General features: G+C 42.1%; 1 protein-coding gene across 6 annotated transcripts in view; it reads left to right on the top strand.

Moving 5' to 3' along the window:
* The first annotated feature begins 2,502 nt into the window (after window positions 1–2,502).
* Window positions 2,503–24,482, top strand: part of LOC128444636 (unconventional myosin-IXAa) — a 136,614-nt gene continuing 114,634 nt past the window's right edge. For all 6 annotated transcript variants that reach the window (XM_053427208.1, XM_053427207.1, XM_053427209.1 and 3 more), the window contains exon 1: window positions 2,503–2,772. The gene's annotated coding sequence lies outside the window, so the exon portion shown is untranslated. The remainder of the gene's footprint in view (window positions 2,773–24,482) is intronic.

Genomic DNA, 24,482 nt, shown 5'->3' with positions numbered 1-24,482 from the left:
TTACAGTCAAAAATATCCAAATGCTTCTCTAAAATACCTAGACCCCCCTCTGCTGTGGGCCATGATTTTGAGAAAACCTTTGTTTTCTATATCTGATCTCACTTTTCTTGTTGACACAAACCTTTCCATGCTTTTGTCTCCATCAGCCCCTCCCTCTGCCCTCTCTGTCAGTTTATGTGAAGTTCCTGTCACTTCGGACACTGACACTGGTTTGAATATGCTCGCCGAGGGCCCCTCGACACAGAGCTTGGATTCCTACTCTCAGGGCCGAAGGGAGGATTTCCTTTGCAAAATGTCTGGCTGGTAAATGTGTCACCAGGCTGGAAACCGATCCTGTGAAAAACAGGTGGGATGTTTTCAAACCCGCCAGAGGAGTGTGTGCGATCTGTTTCTTCCCTCACACACACTCGTAGGTAAAGCGTGTCAGTCCCCTGCCAGCAGAGGTATTATCTGTGGAGAGTTAGCAGTCCTGAGGCACTTCATCGGAGATCTGCTGCAAAATCTTCTCTAATTAGATTCAGTGAGGATTCTGTGTGTGTTATTTCTATACAGCTCAAAAAGAGTTGAGTTTCACTGAATGCCCCATGATGATAATGAAAGAGAAATGACGACTGACCTTTTAACTGACAAACCAATTTTGACAAGGATGAGTGTTGTGTGAGAAGAGAACTGACTCACACGAGCCCATAGGAGAAAAAAAACCTGTTACTCATTCTTGTAATTAAGTCACAGAAATGCTCACACTCAGTATCATAAATTAACTCCACACACACACACACATTTATTATATCTTGGTATTTCCCTGACAGCAGTGCTAATGAAATCAACATTCCAGTCATGTTCTGCATAGAAATTTTAATACATTTTTATTCTCACGCCATTCAACGAGCATTTAGCTGAGGTTTACCATACCTGAGGAGCATTTACAGAAAACACAAAAGGAAAGCACTCATCCTAATTTGCCATGTACTTCTCTAAATAGAGGCTACGTTCAAATAACAATGTATAAAATTAAAAAAGTATTGTGAACAAGGAGACTGAAAAGAAATTGACAATGTGATTCATCTTTTTTCATTCTTCTTTATAGGTGGTTGCTGGTTAGATTTGATGTTTTTTATGTTGATAGCAGTTGATTTGAATGGGTGTGTGTTTTTGTTTTTTCATCACATTAGAAAAGCTGTTAGATTTTTACAAATAGAAAGTATAGTATACAACAACATAAAATACATTTTCTGTACAATTCTTGATACGGTAAGTTATATAGTAAAAATAAATATATCAAGTCAGATTTGGGTCCTCTAATTTTCCTTTCTGGTGACTTATTGAGCACATTATTGTGTACATAGTGTTGCTCTGTGATGAATGTAAAGCTAAAAGTAAATATACTTATATCTACACAAATAACTGAAACCTATATAATGGAAGTAAAGAATGCACATTATTGGAAAAACTCTGGGGGGGGGGGGGGGGGGGGGGAAGCACCCCTCTTGCAGTAGCCCAGACTGGACAAACTAAACACCCTTTGAGTTTTTTATGAAAACTGAAGGCTACCAAAGGATCTCTTTCATGTTTGGAAATATTTGGCCACACCCCACGCTCCTATCAGTCATGTGCTGAGTGACACCTCCTGGTCTCTCTTGTTCCTGAACTGAAATCCACATTGAGTCATTCCTCCTTCATTGAGCCTCATCACACACAGTGGACATACAGGGGACATACAGTGGACATGCAGTGGAGATGCAGTGGACATGCAGTGACAACTTAAAGTGCACACTCAGTGGACACACAGTGGATAAACATTATAGACTCAGTGGACTTACAGTGAGTGGACACACATTAGACACACAGTGGATATACAGTGAACACACAGTGGACTTACAGTGTGGACATACATTAGACACACAGTGAACACACAGTGACGATACAGGGGACAGACAGTGGACATACAGTAAAAACACACAGTGGACAGAAAGTGGACAAACATTGAACACACGCAGGGGACACACAGTTAAAACAGACAGTGGACAGACAGTTAAAACAGACAGTGGACAGACAGTGGACAGCCTTGAAACGGACAGTGGACAGACAGTTAAAACAGACGGAGGACAAACAGTGGACACCCTTAAAACAGACAGTGGACATACAGTTAAAACAGACAGAGGAAAGACAGTGGACATCCTTAAAACAGGCACTAGACAGACAGTGGACAGACAGTTAAAAGAGACAGTGGACACGCAGTTCAAACAGACAGTGGACACACAGTTAAAACAGGCAGTAGACAGACAGTGGACAGACAGTTCAAACAGACAGTGGACACGCAGTTCAAACAGACAGTGGACACGTAGTGGACAGACAGTGGACACGCAGACTCCTCTTGAGCCCCTCCCTCCTCCAACACTCTTCTTCTCTTATTAAACCTCTGTCGGCTCGCTCCCACCCTCCGGCCTACGTGGACGCGCGGTGCGAGTGCACGCACGACTCGGCGTGTGGAGAGGGGGAGAGGCGCGCTGGGAGGAGGGCGAGGTGACGGGAGGAGTGAACACAGACGCGGGGAGGACTCCGACAGAGGAGCAGAGAAACCGGGACCATATCCTCGCTGCTCCGGGAGCTGTTTCTTTCTCCAGCGGACGGATACGTGGTGCGGCGTCTTCCTGCGGGGACAGCAGCCTGGGTTTGCGGACAGGAGGCGCACGGCTCGCCCGCTCTTCCTCGTCGGACAAAACAGAAGAGCGGAGGTTAACGGAGCGGAGGACTGGAGGCGCAGCGGTGGAGGTAAGCTCTTTCTCCCCGTCGGTGAGTGCTCACAGCCCGGGGGAGGTTACCGTCAGCTACACGGAGCGGTGTGTGTCACAGCTCCGGTGGGTCCGCCTCAGTGTCAGCACATCAGCTGCAGCCTCCTGCCCACATTTTACACTTCAGCGCATTACGTGTGTGACGGGGCCAGTCATGAATAGTCACGGTCAGGGACACCTTCCAGCAGTACGCACCCAGGGGCTCCCGGGCTCCCAGGCCCTCTCCCCCCCTCACATCACCCCTGCTGCTGCCGCCGCCTCGGATGAATGTCACGCTGTTTTCTTACATAATGCGTAAATGTGCAGCTGCAGACAGAGGCTGCCCAGTGAAGGTAATGCTGGACGCCACATCTGGTCTGCAGTGTGTGTGTGTGTCTGTCTGTGTCTGTGTGTGTGTGTGGAGAAATAAATGTGACGCACTGGTGTAAATGTGCATAGAGCTCGATGCATGCAGAGATGGTTTGGTTCATTGTTGGATCTCTAAGTGGATCTGTCTGATGATGATGATGATGGTGCTGATGATGATGGTGGTGCTGGGGATGAAGCTGATGCTGTAAAGCTGCAGGGTTTTGGTGATGGATTGTTGTGACATGTTTGTTCGTCATGTGTGATGCTGCTTACATCACACTGCTGCTGCTGCCGCTGCTGCTGCGATCCCCCCATTGGTGTGTGGCCTGCTGATGTGGAAGCATATGACACCCTGTTGATGAGCACAGACTCCCCAGTGTCAGAAGAGAATGAAAGGCCCGTTGTCAGAAACAGGAAACGTGCAGCTACCCTGACTAGAGCTGAAACCAGAGCTGATTAATCAGTAAGTGATTGACTGGGGAAATAAAACAGTTTGAGCCTCTCAGATGGTCATAATCGCTTCTCATGACAAAGTCCATTTGGGTTGTAGACAGTCATGGTTTCACAATTAATTGAACTGTTGCCACATAATCAACAGATGGACTTATTATGAATGTAATTGTTAGTTGTCAAGTCTTAAATGAACCTTCCTCTAAACGAGTGAAACTAACAAATCAGCTGCATAACACAGGGAGTATAAAGAGATGCCACCTTTTTTAAGCTTTAAACTTCAAACCACTGTTTTACAAGTTAATGGTGCTGTAATATTGTGAATCTGATTAAATAAACTGGAAATTCAGCAGGAAGAAGTGATAGAGGTTATGATGGCAGGATTTAAAGAGCAAGATCAGACCAAAACCAGTGACCATCATTAGTTATTTGTGATTATTTAGTCAACAGAAAATGAATCGGTTAATTTGATATTTATTTGCTTTTATTACCTTTTATAAATGGTGTAAAATGTAATATTTTTGAGTTTTGGATTGCTAGTTTGGTTAACATTTGTCAAGAAAAACAGATTCTGCAAGTGAATGTACAGAAGGTGTAGATGATGGACAAGATTTGGGGGCTGGAATCTTTCTGGTTTCCATTTCTAGATCACGTTTAATCAGGCTTGGGTTGCTCTCAGGTCTGTGTGGAGAACAAGAGCACACATTGACCAAAATGCGTCAGCTGTGGGCTAGGGAGTTAGATGAGTCAAGATGTTGTCTGGATCTATAACACCTACAAAAATGATCACTGTTTTTGTTTTGTCTGGAGAAACGTCGACTTGTGGGTCTTATTGGGATAAGACGGGACATTTTCGAAGTTTGGTTTTGGGACTATAAACATATATATATTTTTTAAAACAATGATCTCATGTAATCGGCAGATGATTTATTGATTAAAATATTTACTCAGCTAAGAGCTTAAAAATAGCAGCAACAAACTACGTGGGTTTGTTAGGCAGGCTTCAGCTGGAGCCGAAATGAGGCTGTCTTCAGTCCAGCTGACGTGTTAAAACATGACCTCAGTCAGACCAGACCGGACAACCACTGCCCCTAAGGTCTCTGTCCACAAGCTGAGAAGCTTCAGGAGGAGACCCACCCTCCTCCTCCTCCTCCTCCTCCTCTGTCTCTGAAGGGCCCGTGTCGAGCAGCAGCACCAAGGAACTTAGGCTGCATGTGATGAGTCCCTGCTGACCTGGGCAGTTCGTACAGGTGCATTATTTTGAGGTGGTCTGCAGTCCACTCATCTGACTCGGCCCCTCTTCCTGCTGCAAGCTCAGTTAGAACAGAATTCCCTTATTGCCATGTCAACTTTGCTGACATTAACATTTCATTCAGCTTATTACGTAAGTGGCAAAGCCCTTGAGAGCATGACTGAAAACATTGCTTTGACAGCTCCAGCCGCCCAGCCAATGTACCCGTGAACGCAGCGGAGCAGCTTAAAAGCCGCTCAGAAATTCCTCGCTTTTAAACATGTGACAGGTAAAGACTTCACGGCAGGAGAAGAGCCTGTGACGGTTTCTGCCCAGTCACAGTCAATACAAACATCACAACAGTAATCAAAGCTCAAAGCAACAGGGGTAGCCTCTTATCCTTTTAGTCTAGACCTCTATAGCTACTTTTTCCTTAGCATCTCTCCGGTTGTAGCTGCTCTTTCAACATTATGGGATGTTCATCTCAACATCTAGTTCCCGTTCTCAAGACACTTTGTGACAGGTCTGCCGTCAGCTGTTCATTCAGTATTTATGAACACAGTGAGTCAAGAGGAGAAACAAGGCTACTTTCATGAATGAAGACTTTCTACTGAGATCTGATTGGAAAATACAATTTAAAGACTAGAGAACTGGGTCCGATAATGATTTAAATGTACTGTTCAAGAAGGTTGTTTCTCGTTTCAATGACTGAGCAGATGACAGGGTGTGATAACTCATTCGTTTAGGCTTTTACCTGCAGTTGGGTGTCCTCTGTCTGGATCAAGACAAAATCAACACATAGTCTGTAAATGATGAACCATAGACTGTAAATAAAGATGGACGACACATCTACACTTCCTCCAACTATCCACAAATGTAGCAATATTTTCCCAAATAAGAATGCTGCCATCTTGTGCATTTTTAGTCTGTGCAGTAGTTATTGGTGGATGGACCCGCGGTAGCATGGTCCCTCTAATACACACGCTCGACCAGTCAGTCTCAGCTGTCATCATGACGTTTCACCTGGTTTTAACAGCATCAAACTACTAGTTAAAACCAGACTTACTTGGAAAAATGAACAATGTGAGAACTACCTACAATGATAGAAACCAGCTTTGATTCAAATTTATTTGACTTGTCACGATGGTCCATGTCCCATCTACTTACATGGAGGGGGTTCGATTTGTGACCTAAAATGCTGCCACACACCAGGTGGCGATTAAGATTGTTTGGCTTGTCTTTTGGGGAAGAGACATGTCGTCCATCTTTATGTGCAGTCTATGTGATGAATACATGTATACAGGTGCAAAAATCAAACTTTTTCATCCTCGTCCGTTTTTTTGATCGTAGGTTTGTCTGTAAGCAAGATTACATAAACAAGACGATGGATTTCCATGAAACTTGGTGAAAGAATTTGGAATGGGTCAGGGAAGAACCCATTGTATTTTGGTGGAGATGTGGATCCTGTATTTAACACTGTGCGATATGGTTATTTTATTTTTTTATATTTTCACAATTTCCCCAGCAAATAATTAACGGTTCTTTAAGATAGCTTTGAATTTGTGAAATCTGGTGCAGCTTGATTGTATGGGGGACTGTTTTGCCTAAGCGGAGGTATATGCTGTTCATAGTGCCATTCCAGTTTTGTGATATTATTGGGGTTTAGTAAGGAAAAGCTAAGCTTCCTCACTTTTTAAATGATAATCTCCCACATGTGCTGTCGCTGTTTTAATCTTTGCCCTCACAGTGACAGGCATATGGTTGCTAAGTGTTCCTGCATAAATACATAGGCCGCCATAAGATAAGACAGTTCACAATCAACAGACAGATGTTTAGCTTTTGGATTCATCCTAAAATCTGGTTTTACAACATCCTGTGGTTGATCTGCTTTGTTTTCACGCCACAAATGAATGGCAGCAGAGTTCATGTGAAAGCAGGGGAAGCCTCTGCTCTGCAGTTGGGTTGTTTGAACCTCTGCAGACATGTTAGATGTGAACGCACCCTTAGTTGAAAGGGTCAGCCCTGTCTCTGAGTACCAAGTGATTCTCCAAATTACATTGTGCTGACAAATGTAATGGCAGGCTGGGTTATGTTCAGAGGCAAGTTTTTTTTTCTTTTTCAGAATGACTGAAAGGGCTGGGAGCTGGTTGGACAGGGAGGGATGGGAGGACGTGTACTTTCACAGACACAAGTTTCTATACTAAGAGTTTTGTTTTCTCTGTTTATCAGGTTATCTGCCTTTGTTTGTTGGTTATTTAGCAGGATTAAGCAAAAGGCACTTAATGGATTTCCAGAAGACTTAGTGGAAGAACCCATATATTTTGGTGTGGATCTGTTTTTTTTCCCTCTTATTGTCTTTAGCATTTTGTGGTAGAATTTGTTTTTTGTCCTATTGAATTTAAATGGCGTTTCCAAAGGAGACCTTCTGGCAGAGGGAATCTAGTTTAATGTGTCTGGGATGTATTTTCTGTTGAACATTAACATCAACATCATTCCTAGGGGTTGAAACAGCAGTGAATGATACGTGTCAAGCCTGAATACACAATAATACTGAGTTGCACCTGAGGATTACTGATTTCTCTGTGAATGAGAACATCAAGGACTTGTAAAACTGTACAGTATTAGCCGGCCGATATGTGACCTTGTTTCATATGAACTGTTTCTTGAAGATTTATCATGGTCCGCAGGCTGTGATGATGTTGATGTATGAGATCATGGAGATAAGCTCATCAGAAGGTTTAAAGAGGCGCTAAAGCGCCCGTCTACTGTAAACCACTGAAAATCATTCGCGTCCTCAAACCCACTGACCTGCATTTCTGTTTTGAGCTGATGGGATTTACGCCAAACGGTTGTGTTGTAGGAAGCTGATCACCACTGGATCCCAATGTCCTTGCTTGAGCAGTCGAATCACGACATTCAGACCTGATGCTGCAGCTCAGCTCAAGGCTTCATGTAAGACAATACCAGGATGAGGTCAATATTACCATGTCAGTGCGGCTATATGCATCTCCAAGCAGGTATATTTATAGAGCCTTTTACAATGGTTGGTGGTAATGTGTGTGTGTGTGTGTGGGGGGGGCACATCAAATAACATCTGTCTTTGTCTTGACACAGACTAGAGGAGACTTGAGAAGATACTACAGTAAAAGTAGTCAGGTTTCCATTGTTGTCACTGGCCTTTGTTAGTGAGTAAATCTACACGAGGTTAAAGTTTGACAGTAGCCCAGTTTAGCTTTATTATGTTTTATAATTTAGCTCTGCAGTACATTATGGCGTTTTGAGCCCTCTGTTAACAATGTAAATTTCATTTCCTTGTGTGTTTTCAGTTTTAGTGACATTAACTAATAATTTTTCAGGTACAGAATTCTATTCATTTAAAGGATATGGATGATGATATTCAATATGTTATTATCATCAGAAAATGCTTGAAAAAAGCTAAAACCAACCTATTCCTTCCACAAACAAGTATTGTCTGTTTTCAATGCCTGATCTATTATCTCTCATTCTTCTCTGGAACCTTATTCCTAATACACAAAAAAGTATAATTTCAGAACTGGCCAACACATCCTTTCAATTCATCCTGCTGCAGTAAATACTCACTGTGGAGTATACAGGACGTGTGTGTATCAATCCACAGCTGAAAATCCTCCTATTTGAGTAACTCTAAAGAAATACAACAGTATCCAGCTGACTTGAGATATCAGTGACACTTGACACTGAGAGTTACAGATAATGAAAGTCAGAAAGAACTGGAGAATGGACTAATGCATTGTTGGTTTTGCATTGAGGGCTTGGTTCCTGCACGGGCGGACTGAATCACAATGCAGATTACGGTGCCTGAGCTATCACTGAAATAGTTTCCCTGCTGACAGGCAACATAAACATCACCACACGTGCCTTGTTAATATTACACTTAACCCTGGTGGCAGCAAGTAACGTTAGCCTACAGTCAGCTAGCAGCCATACCTCAAGTCGGCACAACAACAAAATGCCTCACGATAAACGGTTGAAAGTGTGGCTGCGTTTAATGTGAAAGAACTCGGCACGATTCACGATTGAAGTTTGGAGTATTTTGTTGTATCAAGAACTGGAACTGCTATTAAGTGTTAAATTATTGTAGTTGTGTTTGATTTATAAGGGGATTTTGGTTAGCCTTAGATGTTTTTAATCATCAACCGCTGACACACTGCAGTTAATGCTGCTAGTTGAGGCCACCAGGTGAGCTGCTGACGCTAAAAGGGATTTGTCACAATGTTTATGCTCTGATTTATTGATTGATAGATGGATAAATGGATGGATGGATAGATAGATTGTTTGTGACATTTTTTCTTTAAAAGCCTTCCTCCATAGCAGAGTTTAAGTCACAAACACACCTCTCTTGTGCCGGTTTACATTTTCTGGAGTTAAAAACAGTCAAATGTCCAAAATAAAAAATGACATGCGGTGAGATCTCCTACTCCTCTTTTGTGCAGCTGTCTGGTTATATTTATTAAGTTCATGCTGCCAGTTGAGGCTGCCTGGTGACCCGCTGACCTTTGTGACACTCATGTGACATGACGACTGAAAGTGATTTGTTACAGATGGACAAAGCCTTTAATTGTTTAAGTGAAGCCCACCATATTGAGTGCAAAATCACTGAGGCACCTTTTCTCCTTTTTTAAGTTGAGGTTAATCCATAAACACATCTTCCTTGTTCGGTTCGACACGCTCCTAAGAAAACGAAACTCAAAGAACCTATGTCCAAAAGAAGAAAAAGACAGCCGGCGAGGGATCTTGTGCAGCTGTCTGACGATATTAACATCACGTTTTCCTCACTCTTCTTCAAACGAGTCGCTGTAGTACAATTTGTGTCAGTCCTGCGAATTGTTAGCGTGATAGCAAAAGGTCCTTTTGATTCCAGCATGGCTTGATTCTTAGCAGCCGGCTGCTGTTTGTTGCCATCAAAGCCCTCGATGAATTCTTGCGACCATTATCGCTTCTCTTTGTATTATTCATTTAACCTCGTACTTTGGCTGTCACTGCTTTAGGCATGAACACCATTTAAAGTTGGCTCTCCTCCTGCAGGTTTTTTTGCTGGAGTTATTTTGACGAGGAGAAAAGGAGCACTTTAGTTGTGTTCCTTGCAGCAGGCAGCGGCTAGTGAGGCCACGGATCTGCCTCCCTGGCACTGCTGCCGGGCAAAGAGCAGCCAGCAGCGTCTCCTCGCTCTCCTCCGTCCTGCTCAGCTGGTTATAGTTGGAGAGAGAGAGAGTTTGACTGGGAACAGGGAGGATTAAGAGAAGGAGTTTAGGCATTAATACATGTTGAAGGATTCCTCAGTGCAGTGTACGGTCAGACCATCTCTCTGCTCAATAGAACAATGCCTCTGGCTGTCATATGACTGTTGGCTTCTATGTGTTGTGTGTCCATTCAACTTTGTAGGATTTCCCCTCATTTCTATCAATTATGGGAGCATGATGCCGAGCAAAGTTATGAATATGATATACTTTTAATATAGAGTGTTTTCACATGTAGGGATGCAAAGTCGTCTCTGGCCTCATATGAAGTTGTACTTCTGGGAATGGGATGTGTTGAACCCAGATCTGCTCCAACTAGACAGTTTTCTGACAGTTTTCTGCTGTTATTTTTCAAATGTTCTTATTTTGTACGTCCATTAACTCATTTTAGATTAATTTAATTACATTTACTACTATGTAAAAATACTATACATACCTAAAGCGGAACATTTCCAGTGTGTCTGTTTAAAAAAATTTGTAGAATAAGTTCAAATGTAATTTGATGGTGTTTGGCAGACTTTTTTAAAACTATTTTCTAAACTTATTTTTTTATATGGTGTTCACATCACCTCATCTTTTTATGTTGATGTTGATGCATAAACCTCTTAGCAAACAGTCTCTTCATTACACATCAGAAACAGACTCTTCACTTCAGCACTATAGTTTGGAGTTGAGTTTCTGCTCAGCTGATAAATGTGGGTCCAGTCCAGGAGATATCTGTCTCTTTGGATGATAATCGCTGCATCATGCTCCCCAGCTAGTCGCTAACTGCGCCTGTCTGCTGTTCAGTGCTGAGCAGGTTGTGTTTTTTGTGCCTTTTGCTGAAAGCAGCTGGGGCATCTGGCAACAACACTGATTAGAGTGGTGAACCAAAACAATAAAGCTGCGGGTCGGTGAAACCAAAACAATGAGCTAATGGACTCTTTAAAAAACTCCCCAGAACTGAGAAGACATCTAAAGTCAGATGATGATTACCTGACATTTGATCCCTTTTTCTCACATGACACAGATAGTTGATCAATAAAAGAATAATTGAAGCTGATTTGAAGTGATAATCCCTCATTGCACAGGTTAACTTTACATACACATCTAATGGAACTATCTTGATGAGTGCAATACTATCATAATGAATATGTATTATGCCCAAAATGGAATGGAAATTGAATTTTCCTTTACGCCTTCCTGGTTTATCTCTTTTGCTGTCCACTTCTGGGTGGTTAGGTGTTCACAGGGCCCATCCACATGATCCATATGACCTCTGTCCATATTACTCCAGCAGTCAACTCCTTTAAAGGCTCTTTGATCAGTTCTCTGAATCCCTGAAAGCCTTGAGGTCACAGTGTTGCATCTGACCCTGCAGCCAGAGGTCCAACACACTGGAGCAAGCCTAAAGAATGTCCCTGCAACGATCAATAAACGATCACATTAATCATTTTGTTTACCAACTCCGGATACTGCGTTTTTGTATTTAGACCATGAGTTGAGCAGCTGAGTGCTGCCAGGAGCCAAGCCGGGAGGGCTGCAGATGGTCATCAGTCTGAGAAACCCACAGAAATCTAGCATGAGGCTCTGAGGTTGTAGTGCACGGCTATTGCAACATATTCAAATTCTATTTATTCCATTGTGAAATGTTGTGTTGCTACAGTCGGTTAAAATGTGCGTTGGTTAGTGAGAAAACAGGATGAAAAGATTCAGTGACCATTGACAAAGTGATTCAACTCCGTCTTAAGCAGTTCCAACTCTGGAGAATTTCATTTCAGGACCTTCTCCGAAGTTTTACTTTTCAAGCTTAAACAACGCAGCAGGAGATTGTCTGCTTTCAAAACAACAACAAAATCTCCGGAGTGTTCAGCCGGCAGGACATAACGTTTTAATTCTGCTGCGGAGATCACATGTTTTTTTATTTGTCCCTTATCACCGAAAACTTCTTTTGTCATCTTAGTCAGTGTCTACGTGTATGCCACCGCTTTTTCATCCTGAGATATTTGTATTGTTTTTTTAATTATTTTGTTTGTTGTGTGTTATGAACATCATCAACATGCCCACATGCTCGTGGTGAATTTTCCGCCTGTGTTCTCACAGCGGCTCACTCATTGGGTAGGGTTAGGGTTACTTCCAAAAACTCCAAAGAAATTCTGGAACCTCTCACTCGATCATTTGCCTTCTCACTTGCAGTCCCCCCCCCCGGAGAATATCAGGAGAGGATCTGGAGTTCACTGCATGTGTGAAAGCAGCCTGTAGGTCTCTCAGTGGGTTCAGGTGGTCAGTGCAGGCTCTCGGCCTGTGTTTCATCTCTGCTGCTCATGCTGACGCTGGCATTGTTTGTCTCTCTGTTAGCAGCAGACTGATGGAGCCGTTTTTCAGATTGACAGATCTAACTCAGCCAGCCACACTCGCCTGAAGCCAGCCAGCCTGTGAAAAACGCCTGAGAGTTGATCGGGTGCAAGAAAAACTCTTGCCTCCCTGCAATTAGCACCGTGTCATTTTGAGGTTCCGAGGCAGCCGATAATGTCACATCTAACTAACATCTGCGGTGCAGCTGTTTTTGACAGGGTGCCTGCAGACCCGCGAGACTGCATTATTCAGCGCTCGTGTCACTTCCCTGAGAGCCGAATTACTGTCTTTAATAAGTGCTTGTCTCATATTTGTGCCGTATGCACTGTCAGTTAGTTTGCGAGCAGTGTCTGGTTTCTGTAAGCGTGGACTGGCTGTGGGTTGGGAGTCTTAGCCAAATGACGGCCTTCTGAGGAGCGCTGGCTGCGGAAACACACACGAGAGGAATTTGAATACCGTACATGCACAATGTGAAAGACAGGCAAGACAAGCTTGTGACCACTGCTTTGCTCCAATAAGCTGTTGGCAGTGTTTGTGTGTGTGCGTGTTTGTGTGCGCCTGTGTGTTTGTGTGTGCCTTTGTTTGTTTGTGTGTGTGTGTGTGTGTGTGTGTGTGTGTGTGTGTAAGTTTGTGTGTGAAAAAGAGAGACAGAGAGAGAGGCAGCAGTGGCCATAGCCAGAACAAAGCATGCTGCGACCAGAGGACTTGGGTGTGGCACCAAATGAAGTCTGATCCCTCTCTGTTGTCCTCCATTGCTCTAATACGTCAGCTCATTGGTCAGTGTAGGTGCGCATTAAGCCTCACTACTTTCTCTGCACCAACTAGAATGTCCTCATGGTATTGAAAGTAAGGTTCAAACTGCCAAATGCATTTTTAGGTGCTGTTTAAACAAATTATGAAAAGGGGGGTTGACACATGCAACAAAGCCCCCGGCCACAACTGAACCAAGGATTTAACAGTTATGTGCTTCTTAACCACCTGGCAACCTGACACTCCTTGTTATGCAAAGTCAAGGTCAAACTAGTCAGCAACTGGCTTTTGTTTCCATTTTTCAAGCAAAGCTTTTAAAATGGTTTAGGATCTTAAATGTAAGAGTTTTCAGTTTTATTTGGTTTTAAATTTTAGTATATAGAATTTATTTGGATTTTGCACTGCTGGTTCAAAAACTAAACAAGAAATTGTATATTTTCTTGTGAGGTGCATCTTTTGCTGTTCCCAGCTGATTTACAGACCAAAGAATTATTTAGAAAATAATTCATAGACAATTTATGAAAAAATATAATGAAAATTTAAGCATCTGTTCAACATATCAAATATAGTACCCACATCTGCACTGCAAAATATCAGCAAGTAAATTTTCTTTTTTCATTCTCTTCTCCTTGTCCAGACTGTCCTAAATGACTATCCTGCTCTTCCTCCATGCTTCCCTTTTTTTCCTCTCTGGCCCTAAAAGCTTAGTCATTCTGCCAAGGTTGTCTCAAAGTTGCTCTGTCCTGTCGTCTGGCCTACTTTGGTGCTCAAGTCTAAACTGGGACGCCACTATACGAATATAGCAGGTATGAGACGATGGTTCAGTGGCTCAAAGGCACATTTTGTGCAGATTGAACGCTGCAGGTTTCGGGCTTTGCAGATATCCTCCCTTGTCTTGTGTTGTGTAAAGCACTCAGTTCACTGGTGGTTATGAGGTTGTGTCCGTCCTCCCTCAGAGGCGCCGTGCACACGTGGTTAAAACACTTAGTTTAAAATGGAGTCATGTGGCGTGTCACACAGTCATTGTTCTCTATTGCTTTCATTATCAGCTGTTTTCTCTACAGCTTGTACAGCTTCTGCTAACAATTATGTCCATGACTGATTTCTGCATGTATTTATCTTATCTTAAGACTCACACATGCTTGTATCTCTTTCTGCTTCTTCCTTCCGGTTATAATGATAAGATTATGGTAATAAAAAAAATCTCTTTCCAGCCTCTCAAATGCCAAGATTTTCAGGTTTCTCTGACTTTGGACTGTTCAGAATATATGTAATACAACATATTTTCTGAGATTTATAGACTAAGGAACCAACTAAATGAATGAGTCCATGCTGTACATAACAATTAGTATTTACAAAAACACAGAAATCTGTTTTTTAAAATAATTTTTAGAGCAGAAACAATCAGTTGATTAATCCAATGTTTGCCAACAATGTGATATTCAATTTATTATCTAAGATATTTATCAAGCAAACATGATAGTCCTTATCCTAACCCCTTTCCTGCTTTGTCAATGTGACAACTATAAATGTAATGGTTATTTTAGGCTGATGTTCGATCAAAGACACATAAATACTGATTACATAATAAATTAATTTTTAAAATAGTCAAAAGATTAATTAATGTAAACAGTAATCATTAGTGTTAGCTTTAAAGCAGCTCATCAACAGTCAGCATTGTTCTTAATACTTCATTAGGGAACCCCATTAGATGCTTCCTGTGCTCCATAGACACAAACTGTAACATTAAAGATCTGCAGCCGCTGTGTATTCAGAAAGAACGTTCAAAGCCCTTATTACTCTTTCCTCCACTGCAGATCACACAGTCACTCATTCATTCATCCATCCTTCCATTCACTCATTCATTCCTCTTCAGCCTTCCCTCATATGCAGCAGTTGCTAGGAGCCAGACTCACTGACTCAGGAGTAGGCAGTGAGTTGGTATCAATGAGGGTCACTTTTCCAAAAAGGTGTTATTCCTCTGTTATTTAACTCAGCCGCAGGTAAGAAAGATTCTTCATATTTTTCTTTGCAGTAAAATGAAAACCGACATGTTTGGCTGCAGCGGTACAGTATTCTTATACGTTTTCTTAACAAATCAGATGTTTTTGGTCTGGTTAATGTTGTTTTACTGATCTGTAAAGCATAGCTGACTTTAAGAAGATTACTCTCTTGTAATATTTCAAGATGCAATATTAGTGGAGACCGTCTTTTAATCAGGCTCCAAAACATAGACATAATATTTGGATTGTAGTTGTACAAGACATCTTGTAACATTATAATTACAAAGATTTGGAGAATGTGAATTTATGAGCTGTCTTTACCTTTGCTTTATCAATTTATTGAGAAAAATAATTGGTAACTTGTATTGTAGATAAAAATGTACAATTTATTAAATAAGGGGCTTCAGTTAATGAACTGTATGTTCTGTTTTCATCAGTCATCTTTCCAGCTGTGTTGTTAATGAAAAGCTCTCGTTTCCTCTGAGGCAGCCGAAGCTCCTGGCTATTAGAGAGCAGAGCAGCAGCAGCAATTCAGTCTCCTCTGGAACAATGATGAAAGCTGCTAATGTAAAACAAGATGCAGACAGAGCAGGCTCATTGGACAGAGCTGAACGAAGGGAAGTCAGCAATTGGCTTGTGGTTTCTGAGTAGCTGCGATGTGGTTGGCTGTTGTCACGGCGCTGAAAAGTCTCACCAGAGACTGGCTAGTGTGTGTGTGTGTGTGTGTGTGTGTGTGTGTGTGTGTGTGTGTGTGTGTGTGTGTGTGTGTGTGTGTGTGTGTGTGTGTGTGTGTGTGTGTGTGTGTGTGTGTGTGTGTGTGTGTGTGTGTGTGTGTGTGTGTGTGTGTGTGTGTGTGTGAAATCTTAGGTCAAGGTGAGCACAGTGGGGTTTTAATTTAGTCTGAGCAGGGTGTGAATGAAGGGTATTTGAATCATCACACACACACTCACTGTCATCGGACACATCTGTAAACTCAAACTGGATGAAAAACCATCGGTCTTTGCAAACACAAATGAGAATCGGGATTATTTAAATATGGAATGTATACATTGTTTTGTGGTTGTGTTGCTTGTTATTTTACTCACCACTGAGTATTCATATTGATATGATACTGATGTATAACAGGGAGCACACTCAGTTTCCAGACATGACCTCCAGAGGATGTCCGCAGACAGGTCTGGACCGTCTGCGGAGTTTGCCTTTCACACATGGACGACGCAGCAGGAGATTCTCCCCTCACACGTGTTCACGAAAACAAAACTCAGTTTGTTTTGTGTTTCAATTGTTTGCGTCGTTAATGTGTTAGAAACGTCATCACGGCGCCCACTTGCTCGCGGTGAATCCTGCGGAGGATCTCACATCAGTTTTTCTGGACATTCTGCAGACTGAGTTGTGCATGAATGAAAGCAGATAGAAACACAATCTCAATTTAAATGTCACTGCAAGTGTTAGTAATTCATCACAGGTAGAGCTTCATCAAGATCATCTGCTTTTATTATTCTGTCCGTCTTGTTTGGACAAAGTTACAGTCCGAAGCTCAGAAAACTCTATGTACAGTGAAACAAAAAAATTCATAATTTGAGAGATGGAAGCTTTGTTGATGACATTTGATAAATGATTTAGACGATAAGTAGATTATCACAAGTTTTGAGCCTAAATTTCCATGTCTGTTTTCTAAATATATATGGTTTACTTTTATCTATAAGCTTTAATCTGAGTCGTGATCATCAGCATTTAGATATTTGTTTCCAGATCCTCTCAATCCACGTCGTCAATCTTAGACAATTTGTGTGTGTGTGTTTGTTGTATTCAATGCAGTGTAATTACTATGTAGTGTTGACTTGTGGCAATGAGTGTCAGCCCCGGTGCAGACTTTTGTTTGTCAGTTTCTAATATCGTTCAATTGTTGTTGTTTTTTTACTTCAAGCATCATAACTTATCCACGTGTCACTTCCTGTGAGTACCTGTGGTATATTTAGGAAACACAAGGTCATATCAGCTAAACTTGCTCATCTTAAGCATCACTTAAACCTCATCAGGTAACATGGAGTTTAGACTAAAAACAGGGCAAACATATCTAGATCTTTTAATCTGTATCTGACACAAACATAAGAGCCAGAAATAAAAAGGTGACTGTTCATCAACTCCGCTGATTACAGTTATAACCATGGTCACACTTGAAAACTAACCCTTTAAGTTTGTAAAACAAAAATGTCAGATATAAGAAATTAACTTTTGTTATAGGTTTGCATAAAATGGGAATGTGATGTCTGCAGTGGAACCTTAAGTGTGATGAGGATCCTGAAATGCTTTGCTTTGATACAATCAGGAGACGTGTAGCTTTCAAACAATGTGAGATACATCAGGGTTGTGTGGAGACTGAAGTAGCAAAAACCAAGGCGACATTTCAAATACTGGAAAATTAAAAACTGCTAAATGGCAAAAGTCATGTATAAGTCTAGATCCAATGGTTTCTAATTTGAAATTCTGTTGTCACTAGGCTTGTGTTTAAACTGAATGATCCAGAGAACCTGGATCTGTTCATTACAACTCAGTCCTCCTCAGTCCATCTCTGCCTGACTGACAGTTGATTAGGTGGTCGAGACAGAGCAGCTGCCGCCCTAGAGAAAACAATCAGTGAGAGAGACACACACACACACACACACGCACACACACACACACACAGGCCTCTAAGTGGATTTGGTGGCTGTATGATGGAAAGAGAGGGGGGAGGGGAGACGATGTCTGCGCTACATGTCGAGATCTCCTTGTGGACTGTGTGTGTGAGTGTGATTAGATGTGCCTTTTGTTTTCAGAATGTGTGTGTGTGTGTGTGTGTGTGTGTGTGCGCATGTGCACGCATGTGTATGTTGCCAGTTCTGCGTACTGATGTCTTGCCAGCAATGTGTTGGACGTGTGTGCGTTTTCAGATGAAACTTTAATGATCCTTGTTGGGAAACTGGGTCATTCAAATTAATTAGAAACAGTCAAGAAATTTGAACAGAAAGATTAAACACAATTTACAATAAACAGTATTAAACACAAGTGACAACATTAAAGTAGAATGTATCGATGGAGCGCAGCAAAACGTAGCAGCCATTGTAGAAACATATTGTAGAAAGCAAAGGCAACAGAATAAATTAAATGCATGTAAAATTAGCCATCTTCTAAATCGTGATATCTGATCGTGAAATGAGAATATGTTGAATATTTGATGTTTTTTTGTTTTGTTTTAACAGACTTGTTGTTTCATGCATCTTTGCCTCACAGATGTGAAGCACACATTTTTTATGCGGTGGAAATATTAGGGAATTGAGTTAGTCAGTCAACAAAATCAAATGAAAATAATCAAAATGTAATTTATGCTACTTCAACAGTTCAGGGTGGATAAAGGGGGATGCACGCGTGGTTGATCATGCCATGTTCCCACTAATGCCAACTCTGAACAGGATTAGGGGTGATGGAGGGATGGATGGATGGATGGATGGAGGGATGGATGGATGGATGGATAGACGGAGGGCATGGAGGGTGAAAAGGACTGAACTTTTGCTGATTCAAAGTTTCATCATGTTTTTTTGAGCTGCACATTATAATGTAGGGTGACTCACTGTTTCTATAAACACGTGTGCAACAAGGTTAGAGTTTGTGGTTGATCTTTAAAGGGAGTGGAGAGAGCTCCATCTCTGTTAGTCACTCAGCTCTTGGTTGGTTGAGTAGAGAAGAAATCCACTTAGCTAATGATAACTGACGAGCAGCAAATATGAAAGTTGATGCAGGTACTCGGAGTGATGCAGTAATTCAGTGCAGAGGATGTTCTCCTTCACCTTACTGTTCTATTCTCTCTGTACCTGACTGTGTGTGCAGCATGTTGCACATGAGCAGATCATGCAGTTGACTGTGAAAGCCCTGGTGGTTGCCAAGACTTCCTCTCAATTACCTTATTCCTTCTATACGTGATTTATTGATGAGGACATGCTCGTCTTTCGTGTTCCCAGTACTGGGAATGGCCTTTGTATTATTAATTTCTGTATCGTCATGTATGTGGCAATCCATAGAATAGCTGTGTGTGTGTGTGTGTGTGTGTGTGTGTGTGTGTGTGTGTGTGTGTGTGTGTGTGTGTGTGTGTGTGTGTGTGTGTGTGTGTGTGTGTGTGTGTGTGTGTGTGTGTGTGTGTGTGTGTGTGTGTGTGTGTGTGTGTGTGTGTGTGTGTGTGTGTGTGTGTGTGTGAGCCTTCCGTAACACCCTGTTTTTTTAAATGTGCCCTGAGGCTCATCCTTGTGAGAGATGTGTTTGGCCTAATGGCTGCATTCTTGGGACTAAATGGAGTGTATCTAATCCACGTCATTGATATCTCCACACAAACACACACCCACACACACTCTCTCGTATGGAGCTCATGTCTTGCCTCGGGGCCTCTTTGTGAGATTCTGCGTGGTGGCCGATGGTACAGACGGACCCGCCGTCATTTTTGCAAATCTTCTCTCTTTAAAATGTCACCATGAATGTGAAGCGTCTAAATGTTAACGTCCCGGTCAGGAATAGCTGTCGGCCATGGAGCCTCATTACAGCATTAAATATGTATTAGGGCTACTCTGACATCATCTGGTGGGATTTGACAAACACTTATGTGGAATTTGACACCACATTTTTCCTTCTCTCCCTCTATTCTTTAGCCTTTGCCAGTAATTTATATAATTTTTCTTCCCTGACAGAAAACAGACATGAGGTCTGTAGGAGACAGGGTTTTAAAAACATCCTGTGAGTCGTGTGGAGGGTCAACTTCAGTATATAGAGAGTTTATATGACCATGAGTTTGTCACTCTGTCTCTGTTTCTGCGATTTAATCCTCAGAGGATTCGGCTCCTCTGTATGATGCTCATATCTAATCTGTACAGGATTGGATTTGGAGGGCAGAGAGAGTGAGTGAGCCAGGGCTGTTGCCATGGTAACCACAGCACCAGGGATAATCATTGGGCCAGGCGTCTGGTTTCAGGAGATGCATAGTGAGATGTTTTTCAACGGTTTATAACTTCATCTCAGTTGAGTTTCTTTAATGGCCGATCTTCACGGCTTGGTATTTTGGGTCGTTTTTTTGTACTAGTGCACATTTGATGGCTACTTCAGCTGCAATTTATTTTATTCATTAATCATAATCATATATTTCGGAGAGTTTTTGAACTTAACAAAAGAAGCTGTTCTTTTCACATGCTAAAGCAATAATTTGACATTTTGGAAAAGCTTTGGGAAGGATGTTAGATGAGAGGGTTAATTACTTTCTCATCTTTATAGAAAATAAGAAGCTGAAGCAATAGCCTGCAGTAATGTAAGTACTGGAAATGGTATGAACAATTCGACCATCATTATCTAGTAAATTATCACTGTGATTACCTCTTATGAGAAAACAGAAATGCAACTTAACCTTAAAACACGCGACTGGGCCTCTAAGCACTATAACGTTCCATTGTACGATCCCCTACACTTTGGTTTCTGCCTCCAACAGGACTCCCAACATTCAGCTAATACAGTCCTACAGTAACAGTTAATATCTGTGCATGATATTGTTTGGGGTTGGAGTGAGTAACCGTAACCACTGCTGCTGATCTCGTTGAGGTAAGAACTTGATTTATGACCCTATTTGGACTCATCTTCGCCAAAGAGCCTTTTGTGTTTCCCGTCTTAGCCTCCAGGGTGTGAACTGAGCACCAGAGCCGTCTCTTAGCGTGTCATCCAATTTTTCAATGATGGGGCGCAGTGGAGCGTTCAGTGCCAGTTTAGGTCTTCAGTTAATAACACAATCACATGGCTGCAAAGAGAAGATGAGAATCGCTAGCAGCTCCTTGTTCTGCTGCTAGCTCCCCTGGTGTCCCTGAAATCTATAACATGTAAGTTATAGAGTTAACCGGAGGAGTTGCAGTTCAGTCACTAGTTCTGGTGTTTCTAAAAAGAGGGAGGACATAACTTGGTTAACTTGGAAAATTTTGACTTGTTTTTTGGAGTCAGATTGTATTCAGACAGACGATAACACTGAATGAAAATCCCAGCAGGGTGGACCAATATCATTAAAGTATCTTTATCCTAATTGGAGCCAAGGACCTCTGTTGCATCTTTGTACTCAAAGTTCTCCATCAGAATAGTTGAACATGGCTTCAGCTTTTGCTGCAAAACGATTCAGCATTATCTTGCATAATGTTGCGGTTGCATTCAAATGCATGCCACCTCACATTCCTTCTTTGTTTTTCTACTGTTCACCTGATAGTCATCACTCTGAAAGATGGAATTATTGCTGCAGTGACAACTTTCCCAGAAAAGGGTTTTAGAATTTTGGGCAGAAGCCTTCAAACTGCTGGATCTATTACTCAATATGTTCTTCCTGGATGGTATTTCACAGTCCTTGGTCAGAGTTAGGGTCTTACACAATATGATGCACCCAAACAAACCTTTTTGTTTTATATATAGCTGTTTGTGGTCTGATTTAGAGCTGCAATGATTGGTCAATTAATCTGTTGGTTTGTCATGATAATTGCCTAAATATTTTGATAATCGATCAATCGTTTTAACTAATTTTGAACCATAAATTGCTGATGTTCTCTTTTTATTTCTTCAGAGCATTGAATTGCTGTGGGTTTTGTGCTGTTGGTCGCACAAAAGAAGACATTTGAAGACGTGCCCATGGGCTTTGAAAACTTAAGATAGACATTTAGAATACATCAAGTGTTTAATTGATGAGGTGTTTTTTTGTTAATCTCCAATCTGGCCGAGTAAACTTCAAAAACAATATAGTGAGCAGGAGTATATTCAAATTTTGGGTGCTTCGAAAGCCATTAGTAAGCTTTGATTTATGGCCTGACCCTCGCCCATAACACCTCAGCAGACCCTCTTCTCTAACGCCTGATGTAAAGCCTCAGTTTGTCTTCCTTTGCAAAGGTCGTCTCATTTCGATGTTACTGTAATGAAGGGTTAAACCAGCTGTGCGGCGTACGGAGCCTGGTCATTAGCTTGCGTTGCACCACTCCTCAGCCACTCCACAGTTGTCTCCTCTGCCTCTGCTTTTGTCCCCTCCCCAGCCTTTCTGACAGCAATGCAGCCTGTCAACAAAGCTTGTAGGTAATTCAGACTTACAGGTTTCTCATGATTCTCTGTCTGCTGTCCTGAAAGCTTTGAAAAATCTGAGTCAGGCTAGAAACTGAAGCCTATGAAAAGGACGTGCTACTCCTCTGCATGTCCGTGTATTTCAACTGATCTTCTCAGGAAATGATTCACATAAAAGAGGCAAACTCAACACAGAAGCTCTGTGGTTGAGAACTCTGGGGTGGAAGTGAAAGTGCTGTATTTACCCCAGGCCTCTTTGTCATGTCACGTCACACCAGAACAAAAAGAGGACCTTGAAACATCTTCCTCTTTAGCTAATTGGAGACTCATTTCCTTTGGATTTGAGGGTGGGCATGGAGGTTCACTCATGTGGTTCAATGAAAACTGAGAACAATGATAAACCTCTACTATCGAGAGCGAGAGAGTGGAAAAACAGGCAGCAAGATGATGTGAGTGGCTGCCAATGTCAAGACGCAAAGCCCCTGTATTGTTATTGTGTCCAGCCTGGGTGAATACACACAGTCTGTTACACACAATAGGTGGGGTGAGGCAAACAATACAGGCTTTTCCTCAGAGAATGTCAAACGGACATTTCTGAGAAACTGTACTACCACTTAACCACGTACAGTCATCGCTTTCACTTTTTTTTCTTCTTCTTGCAGCTGTGTTGAAAAGAGGTGCTACAGGACCTGGTCGGACAGGTTGTCGCCTTGTGCAAAGAGAGTCAGAGGTCAAGGCTGGAGATCTTCTCCACCTCTGCGTTTGAGTGAAGTGTTTACCAGCCTGTAAACACAGCTTGTCAGAGCTCAGACATCTGGTTGGGGCAAATTCTTCTTATATTTTTGGCCAGTGTTCTCAGATTTTTGCATAATCCCCCACCCGCACTCCTTTTTACTGACATGAACTCTGCCTCAGGTTGGATTAAGGTCCAGACAACAATAATACAAAACATGGGGCTTCAGAAATTCCTATGGTCTCTCAGTTAATGTATTTGAAATGGGTCTTTCACGTAGCTTATATGTGTTACCCAGTTTACTGTGCGATGAAAAACAGTCACCACCGCCCCTTATGATATATCTGAGGACTGATTCATAACTCTCTCCACTGATCTGCAAAATGTATAATATCCATCTTCCATGATAAAATGTTCTTTGTACCAGCCTATTCTAACTGAAGTCAGGGATTCGCTGTGAGTGGGTCGACCTCCGTGTTTGCTCCCTTCTCTGTCCGTCTGTGCTGAGGGTGGAGGACATGATGGTTCCTCTTCCTGTCACTTGAATGATGCTGCTCCTCAACACCACGTTGCCATGGCTGGGCTCATGAGTCATACCGACACGAGTCGACCCTGGAGCCTCTAGTCTTCTTCGTCTGTTGTTTTCTATCAAGGCTGCCTTGGATTTCCTCTCTGTCCCTAAGCATGCCTAACCGTTCATGTACTGTATTTCTTCACTTGTTTTTACAGAATTGATTATCACTGTGACTCTGAAGGAACTAAAACTAACATTACATATATCCTAAAACCAACTGTTTTAAGGTATGTGTGTGTAGCCAGAGGCACATATAATCATCTGAGAACTATACAAATACTGTGATCAGGAAAAGGGGTGAAGTTTAGAGGAGGATAGTTGACTTTTCTACAAAGCCAAGGATTACTTTCAATGACCACACACATGAAAACCTGCACATTGCTTACAGACTTTTTCAGTGTGAGTTTAGTCTGTTGTGTTCGAGACTTTTGCCCCAGCAGGCTTCATGTCATTTCAGATTCCAGTAACTGCAGAAACTTCAAGAGCCACTGTCCAAGGCAGTGCCCCAACATTTTGGCCACAGACATGCAATTTGACATTCCCTCTGCTGATTGTCGAATACCATCACTTGATTGAAAGACATGGTTCTGGGAATTCTTGTGGCACCCGTGTTTTTGCTTGTCTTTGCCTTTTTCTGACGATGTAGATCTCTTCATCTTAAAACCATCCAGCTCTGTCCACAGAGATGGCAACTGCTTTTAAGTATTTTCACACACACACACACACACACACACACACACACACACACACACACACACACACACACACACACACACACACACACACACACACACACACACACACACACACACACACACACACACACACACACACACACACACACACACACACACACACACAAGGACATTTTGATAATTAAACCTATCCCTACCAATACCGAA

This window comes from Pleuronectes platessa, chromosome 7 (assembly GCF_947347685.1).
Source record: "Pleuronectes platessa chromosome 7, fPlePla1.1, whole genome shotgun sequence".
In the NCBI taxonomy this organism is placed as follows: domain Eukaryota; kingdom Metazoa; phylum Chordata; class Actinopteri; order Pleuronectiformes; family Pleuronectidae; genus Pleuronectes; species Pleuronectes platessa.
This window is presented reverse-complemented; position numbering and strand designations above follow the sequence as displayed.